Raw genomic sequence first — 9,135 nt, 5'->3', positions numbered from 1 at the left:
ATGGTAGCTCGATTTCGTGAGAACAGAACTAAGTAACATTTCTATTGCACAAAAGCAAGGTATTAAGGAAGTTCGAGAGTTGATTAGTTCTAAACAAATAAGGTTATCCACAAGTGATAAAGGTGGGGTTTGTGGTCATTCCATACCTGCTGGATATTGCAATATTAGAAAGACACTTGCAAGATACCTCACTATATCTTTTATCCTCCGTTAGTGAGTTCATGAAGAAATCCCGTTTTTTAAACGAGCAATGGGTTAGGGTAGCAAAATCCGCTGAGTTTCCTCCCTCTCTCATTGCTCGCTCTAAGATTGACTTGCCGACCTGTCCAGTGCTCTATCTCCTTATCAAGACGCACAAATTCCAGTCCAGCAGCGATCTGGCTTCCACTGAACCTGCTACATTCAAAGTAAGACCTATAATTAGTAGTGTAGGAGGTCCGACGGATAGGATAGGGTGGTTCCTAAACAATTTTTGGCAAGTATTGAGTCATATACCTGCCCATTTGACTAACTGCTGCGCATAGGTGTTCCTAGACCACCTACGCGCAGCACACCTGACAAGAGATTGTGTCATGGAGTCTTTCGACGTCGAAGCACTGTATACGAATGTATCTAATGACTCTGCGATACAGGCTATGTTCGAACTGCTGAAAGAAAACATAAGAACAATCAACTTACACGGATTGTCAATCTCCCAATTGATGGTTCTTCTCAAGGCGTGCCTCGACTGCAATATTTTTAGATGTTCGGGAAATTACTTTGCACAGCTTAGAAGATTAACTATGGGGCAGAGATTAGCTCCCAACTTAGCTATTTCATTTATGGCCAAAATTGAAGCGCATGTTCTGGAACTACGTCCGTTGTTCTACTCTCGGTACATTGACGATTGTTTTGTCATTTGCGCCACCCAAGCAGAGATGGACAAATGGTGGAACGGTCAACAGGTACTCGTATGATGTGCCGCCGCATATACAGGAGGCTAATGAGCGTCGTTAATTGCACTGCGCGTCTCCTAATACCGTCATAATCGCTACGGTAGCCTGAATGCTCCTCTTGTGCTACGTCTTCAAGACGCGCCGCCCACGCCACCCCCCACCCATTTCGCCGCGTCTGCCACTCTTACGAGAATTTTTTTTCGCCGCGCCTAGAGCTCTTATGATTCGCTTTTAAAATCGAACGGAAAGGAAACTACCTGGCATTAGATGTTGTTTGAAGGTCTACATAAAGTGTGCCTGTAAGTTAATATAAATGAAAGAAGTTCGTATATATGCCATTTGGAAATGCGAGTGAAAATGAAAATATCCTGTTTTGACTTGTTAGATGGAAATTAATCATCCATCTCTTGGAATGCAAAAGATGCTTCAAAGAATTTCTCTTGATCGATGTAATGCTATTTTTTAACCTTTTTTTTCGCCTTCTAGGGATTTATTTTTGCTTATCAAACTGAGTAAAAGTGGCATCCAACGACTAACGAGGTGCGAATAATGCCTCGTACACATACACTGTACCTAAAAGTATATCTCGAAGATACAAAGGTCGCTGTTCGCCATTAATGTATCCGGTTATCTACCGTAGCGTTCTGGGTCTGGGAAAAGGATCTCGCGTGAGGATTTCTCACCCTCTGTAGCAAACCTGCCAACCCACCACTCCTTATGCTTTAAAGGGCCAGCCTTGTTGCGTAAAATTCAGGCGAAATTCTAGCGAACTCTGTTCCATCTTGTTCTTTTTTTCTGTTTTATGGCACACCTGCAGGTGTTTGAATAAATAAATAAATAAATAAATAAATTAAATAAATAATGTGTATGTGAGGTTTTTTGTGACCTCATTGAACGTTCGGCAATGGTCATCGAAACATACCTGGAAGGGATCTTTCGGAGGTGAGATGTTGATCTATCCTTTCACGCATACTATGTTGGGGACACGCTCAGCATATGTTGGAGATATTATTGACAACATAGCGATAATAGTTAGTGGGAGATGTTTGTGGAATAGTGTACTAAGCACCTTCCAGTCCTAATTCGTAGTCTCTGATGATCTTATACGCTTGTTTTTGAAGTACGAGCTAAAAGTTTCCTCCTTTTTTGGTTAGGTTCATGTTGATCTTTTTGGGGGCCTATCGTTTCCTCTGGAGTATTTCGGTTTTCCAGGAGTAAATTTTGTTCAAAGGACGGTGAATTATTTTTCAGTTCGGTAAAAGAACTTTGGCAGATCTAACCGAACCATCGGTGCCGTGTATGATTTTCGTAATTCTACCATATGACCAACACCCTCTCTGTATTAATTCCTCTTCGATCAGAACAGTTTCACTAATTTCTTGAACTGATCTTGATAAGTGTCTAGGTTGTTTGAGATTGATTTTTTGTGTTCCTCGCAATGAGGTCAGATATTCAACATTCCATTTTTTCGAGAATTTATTGGCTATCATTTCTGATGTTTGAAAGGCTTCAAGTGCCTGTTTTTCTATTTGGATGAGATTAAGGTCGTACTCAGGATTGCCCAATATGTCTGCCACTTTGTCGTTCGGAAGCGAGTAGTTGAAATTTCCCTCAAAAAAGCCAATGTGTCTCAATGGTATCTCTGCGATATCACTGGAGTTCAGTTTCGTAAGGGGTGTCGTGTTGAGAATTGCTTCAATTCGAGTGATCACGGTGCACATGTCTGCAAAACTCAAGCGTTTGCTCCCTATTGATTTATTGAACATGATGAGACGTCTGTTCGGATTAATCACGTTCGATTTCAGACTCTGAAGAAGGCGATATTGCCGAAACGTTAGCCATGAATAAAGGATTATAACAACCTTGTGTCCGGCTCTATCAAAGAAAACAATTATCAGAGTTACAGTCGTTTGAAAAACATTCATCATTCATTGTGGACCTATGGATGTTAGTAAGACCGCTTTGCTAGTCTTTGAGTGTCATGCAATTGTCCGAGAAACATGCTCATAATCATGCTCAGACAATGTTGACATCAAAGACGTGCTAAGCTGGGCATTGGGCTTAACACGGCCGTCTTTGAAGCATCTGATCACTATGTTCCGAACAGATTTCAATGGTTTCGGACTGGAGCATACCTGATGTAACTCTTATGGTCCGCGCATTAGCCATACACTGGAAGATAACAAGAGAAAATGCGGCGCGTGCACAAGGGTGACGCGCTACAATAGAACTCGTCGTAGAAAACAGCGTCCCGGAACGCTCGACGTTCTATTGGAACGCGCCACCCTTGTCAACCGCCGCATCTTCCGGGCCGCTTTTCCCTCCTGGATACGCGGCGGCACATCATACGAATACCTGTTGACCGTTCCACCATTTGTCCATCTCTGCTTGGGTGGCGCAAATGACAAAACAATCGTCAATGTACCGAGAGTAGAACAACGGACGTAGTTCCAGAACATGCGCTTCAATTTTGGCCATAAATGAAATAGCTAAGTTGGGAGCTAATCTCTGCCCCATAGTTAATCTTCTAAGCTGTGCAAAGTAATTTCCCGAACATCTAAAAATATTGCAGTCGAGGCACGCCTTGAGAAGAACCATCAATTGGGAGATTGACAATCCGTGTAAGTTGATTGTTCTTATGTTTTCTTTCAGCAGTTCGAACATAGCCTGTATCGCAGAGTCATTAGATACATTCGTATACAGTGCTTCGACGTCGAAAGACTCCATGACACAATCTCTTGTCAGGTGTGCTGCGCGTAGGTGGTCTAGGAACACCTACGCGCAGCACAGCAATTAGTTTACAAAATTTACTCCTGGGAAACCGAAATACTCCAGAGGAAACGATAGGCCCCCAAAAAGATCAACATGAACCTAACCAAGAAAGGAGGAAACTTTTAGCTCGTACCTCAAAAATTTCTTGCTTGAAACGACTAGACGTTCCCATGCACCGTCCATCCAAGGAGATCCAGGAGGACTGAGAATCCACTTTATTCGTTGAGGTGCGCAATATAACATAAGAGACCGACCATTTTCGTTGAGGTCAGAGAACATTTCAGTGATAATGACTTTACCAAGCTTGAAGTTAGTTTTACAATCTTAGTGTACAATCTCTGAAGCTCCTCTTCCCGAGACGAATCTTACGAAACAACTGAGGAATGCCCCTCCCGAAAGATTTTCTACTACTTCTAAGTGTACTGCTCGAGTTGTAAGGCGTATAAACACACGCACACTTTCTCGAGAGTTTTCGAAGTGAAGGGAGCCATGAAATCACATCCGACATTTTGAAATAGTTTGGACTTTATAACCGTGCCCTTTGGTAGTGGTGGCATGATCGGTGCTCCGAAGGGAAAACCTTGGTATTTTCTGCAAATGACGCAACCTTTTAGGAATTTCCTGAATACGTAAGAGGGATGTGAAATCCAAAAGCGGTGTCTTGCGATTGAGAGAGTGTGTTCTTTGCCACAATGACCATTTTTGATGTGAATAGTCTGCACGATCAATCGATCACTCGTTATAGTGATTTTCTAGCCAGCGTGGTCCTTTAATCCAGTCCTGCTTGATAATTTCTGTGAATGGTGCTGTCAGACCTCAGATTTCAGCGTCGGCTGGATTGTTTTTCGTGCTAACATGGAAGAATTCGACCATAGCACCACGATTATCAAGTTGCTTTTTAATACTAAGTATTTTTGCTTTCTGATTTGCTACAAAAATAGGGACCTTTTTCGAAGATTTTATCCAATACAAAGCAATCTTACTGTCCAAAACTATGTTCACTTCTTCGATTTTTGCTTGGACAGCTGATAATATGCTGCATCCTAATCTAGTTGTTTTAGGGATTCCGAGCAACTCTAATTTTGGGATAGTCTGAGGACACTTTTTGGGGGCCAATCGCGTCTCTCCACCGATAAGGTCAGACACGTTGATTGTATCATTCGTCGCATATTTTTTGAGCGGGTGGGGTTTTCCAGTCCACTTTTGAATCAAAGATTTCCCGCATCATGGACTTCAGTTTAACAATGAACGGTTTTGTGAAACCTATTGGGTCATAAATCGAATTAATTTAGCTCACGACATCTCTCATAGTCAACTTTTTATTGTGAGGGAACCTTGTCTCACAGTAAAGTTGTCTGTGATAGAATTGTAATTGACTCCGAGTATTTTCATTGATCCAGATTGGAGTTTGTTGGTATATGGAATTCTTGAGTTTAGTTCTTCAGAATTTGAGATGTACTCGCATAGATTCATTCCAGTCTTGTTAAAGAGATGTTTTGATTCGTTCTACTTTCTTACAGCTTTAGGAAGTGACTCTGCTTGCAAAAGTATATTATCCACATACAGATTTTTGGCAATTTGTGTGTATAGTTTCGAATTTTGAGATTCCAAGTAAGACAGAATCGCCATGTTTAATATACTCGGAGAAGCTGTAACCCCAAAAGACAAGCTTCTGAGTTTATATTCGACGATGTTGTCTTTCGTTGGTGGGTGATTAACATTACGAAACTACAAGAATCTGAACAGATCCTTGTGTGCGGTTATCAATCGGATTTGTGTGAAGAGAGTTTCAATATCACACATTAAGACGATTCTCTTGAATCTTAAGGAAGTAAGGATGTCGTGTATTCTGTCAACAAAGAATTCCCCTTTTTGGATGACGTCATTCAAGCTAAGATGGCCTCTTTGTTTGGATGAAGCGTCAAAGACTATCCTTAGAGGGACCTTTTTCTGTGGTTTCCATAACCCTGTAGTGGCATGTAATAGATTCCAACCGCAAAGCGGTCAGCTGTATCAAATGCCTCTACGATTCCTTCGCTGACATATTTGTCCACATAATCGCAGTACCACTGCTTTTGTTCAGAGTTACATAAGAGGACGTTTTGTAAGGATTCTAGCCTCCTTATAGCTACTGAATAGTTATTTTCCTATTGAATTACATTCTTCTTTAGCGGAAAAGGAGCTGTAATGATGTCGTTTTCAGATAAGATCAGTTCCGAGTATTCTTCAAAGTATCTTTGAACTTTTTCGTCTCCCTGCATTTCTTCCGGCATGATGCCGAAATCATCCAACTCAAAAATTTTCCGTAAGAGTTCTCGTTGTGTGTTTTCGGAAATTCCTATCTGGCTGTGGCATACTGTGTTAGTAGTCTTACTTGCCTTGCCGATTCCTTGACCATAAATTGTGGGTCCAAAAATTATTTTTGCTATATGAAAGCCAGTTGTTATTCGGATTCCATTTCTTGGATCCGTAACTAAATTGTGACCATAGTCCAGTCCTACGAAAATGTGTGGATTTTGATGCTCACCACGAAGCTGTGAATTTGCTAAAGAGATACTGTTTGTTTTCAAGAACTCAGTATCTTCTGCATTCAATATTACTAAAGGAAACCCGTTTGTTATGACTGGTTTGGTCTGTACGATCATGCAGATTTCTTCTCCGGAAGCAGTTCCCAGTTTTACAGGAACCATATGGCTTTCGAAGCACTCGATATGCCCGCCAATTCCGGACATGGTGCAGGTTTAGGTCATGTTCTTGGGTAGATCACGTTGTTCTGCAAGATTTTCTTCGATTACTGTTTTTTTGTGCACCAGAATCGAAAAAATAGCACTTTTTCAAGTGCCTGTTTTCTGGCGTTCCAAATGTTGCCTTGCAGTCATCAATGTCAGTTGTTTACTAGTTTCACTTTGCTGAATGGAGTTTTCCTCGATCTGTGGTGATTCCACAGACACCTGGGTGTTTATTAGTTTGAACTTGCCTTTAACATTTCGATCGTCTTCTCCTCTATTTTGCCAGCTGAGTTGCTTTTGCTGATTTTGACCAACACGAACAAATTTGGGTTTCGAGTTGCTGTTTTGGCTGAGTTGTTCTGTCTTAAAGCAGAGGCTCATATGGTGTTTCTGTCCGCACTTTACTTATTCTGATTTTTTGGCAGTCAAAACTGCTATGACTGGGAGAGCAACACTTCGAGGGATTTTGCTCCTTCAGTATTTTGCGGCGAATGCTTTGATCCGTGAGCGTACGGCACTGCATTGATATATGATTGTCCTTATGACAGAACAAGCAGATACGATTAGGCCGTAAATTGTCATGATCGGTCTTTAATCGGGATGACCTCGTTGATGTGTTTGTGGCCAAGTCTACTTTCGACGTCGTTTTTTCCACCGAGCTCTGTTTTTAAGAGATTTATGAGATCATCAACTGTTTGCCAGTCTTGTGATTGACTGGCCACTAATACAGGTTTTATGATGTCTTCAGGGAATTTGGATAAGATTGTTTCGCACCACATTGGGTCGCAGGTCTTCCCTACATCATATCCTACAGAAATTACTTGGTTGGTCAGCATTCTTATTTCCACATTCACATTGACCATTTTTTTAGACTTTTTGTGATCTGTTGGACTGGTGATTGGAGTAATTCTCCTGTAAAGTCCTGATCAACCAATTGTAGTTTCCAGGAATGAGTTTTATCCCCTTGATGGGTGTTCGCGCTCTTTCCTTTAAACTTTCCTTGAGTGAAAGTATTTTTTCCATGACGTCCAGCTCTTCACTGTTATGCACAAGTGCTTCAAAAAATTGCCCAGTATTCTGGGAAGTCGTCAAAATTCCCTCAAAATTTCGGTAGCGTGGCTTGTGGAGGTTTTATTGACCTCAGCGTTCTTTTCGCTGTGCCGCTGTGGGATGTGGTTGCTGAATTTGATGGATCTTGCGAGCAGAATTGAATTATTGAATATAATGATAACGGTATTGAATTATCTTGAATACCATTATCAACTCTACCATCAACTTCACCATCCTCTTTTTCATTTTCTCCGTTGTTGATGTTGTCGTCTTTTTTGGAGCTTTAGAGATTTGTATTTCAGTTTGACTTCCATATTTTCGCGCATATTTTTGTTTCATCGAGGCGCGCTGTTAACATAAACGACAGGTCGTTCGCTTCAGCTATGGCTGATTGTGACTGCGACTCCTCTATCTGCTCAATTTCAACAGTTAAATCCTTCTTTTCGGATTTCTTTTAACAATTCTTATACCCGTCTCTGACTTCGTCATATAGATTTTGGAGGTTTTTCCTCGCTTCTTTTATTTGCCTTATGCTGTTTTGCAACAATACTGTGGCTGATCAGCATTTCTGTTATGCCTCTTCGTCTACTGTTGGATACTGTGCTCATGTAGTGTATTCCCTGTAACGGGATATTAAAGTGCTCAACGTCGTTGCGGTAAGAACTACCGGCGTTTTGAGAAAAGGCAACACCATTTCTTTCTTCGTGCACGTGCAATGCCATAAACTTCGCTTGACCTTTGAAAGAGGACTGATCAGCTGTTTGTTAACAGTGATCTGCGTTCCAGTTACTTTTGTAAGAAAACGACTTTTCGCCCAATTACTGAGATGAATCTGATGCGATTCACGGTTTTTGTTTTGACCACATAAGTTGCTCAATGAGCTAGTTCATTTCTCCAGGGGCCAAAGATATCACTTTTTGACGCGGGACGACGCTTTTTTTGGCTTTATTTTAGCCGATGCACCAAAATGTGTAGATGTGCGGAGACTCCTGGAAGAACCACACAAAGTTTTATTCTATAAAACTTACAAGGAAGTACTAAAGTATTTGAGTTGTGCTCCATATAAACATATCTATATAAAATTTTAAAAAGGTAAGATGTAGAAAGGAGTTCAAAGAATGCATACAAATTAATAAGGAAATAAAGTTGCTAGGCGTATAGTTGCTACAATCGAAAGTTGAAGATGAATTCGTTGAATGACATCGTAACAAACACATACTTATGCCTGCGAGTTTATATGGAACAGTTTGGACATGAAATGTGTGAAATTATGAGGTGTATAAAAATATATTCATTTTTTCCTTTATTCTTCTTATTCTCTTGCCTGCAGCATCTTTTTGAGATAATCTTTATTTGTGTGAAATTGCTCAAGTGAGGTCAATGTAGAACACGCATATCACTCTTATCAATCATCATATCTTTGACTCTTTGATACTCTATGATATGTCTCTCATAATATATTTTTTAGTTGGATGAAAGGATTTAGTGTTTCTCCTTAAATCCCGATCATATGCGCTCAATTTACTATTTTCGTGCACCAGAACTTGGTGCGCCAATTCGTTCTACACTCCTCTCCCTTCTAAATTCGCAGTATCCACTGCTTCGTCGCGGCGCGAACGTCGCGCGCAGCGTTGATTAGATGGCAGTAA

The sequence above is a fragment of the Necator americanus genome, chromosome X, assembly GCF_031761385.1.
Source record: "Necator americanus strain Aroian chromosome X, whole genome shotgun sequence".
NCBI classification, from domain to species: Eukaryota; Metazoa; Nematoda; class Chromadorea; order Rhabditida; family Ancylostomatidae; genus Necator; species Necator americanus.
This window is presented reverse-complemented; position numbering follows the sequence as displayed.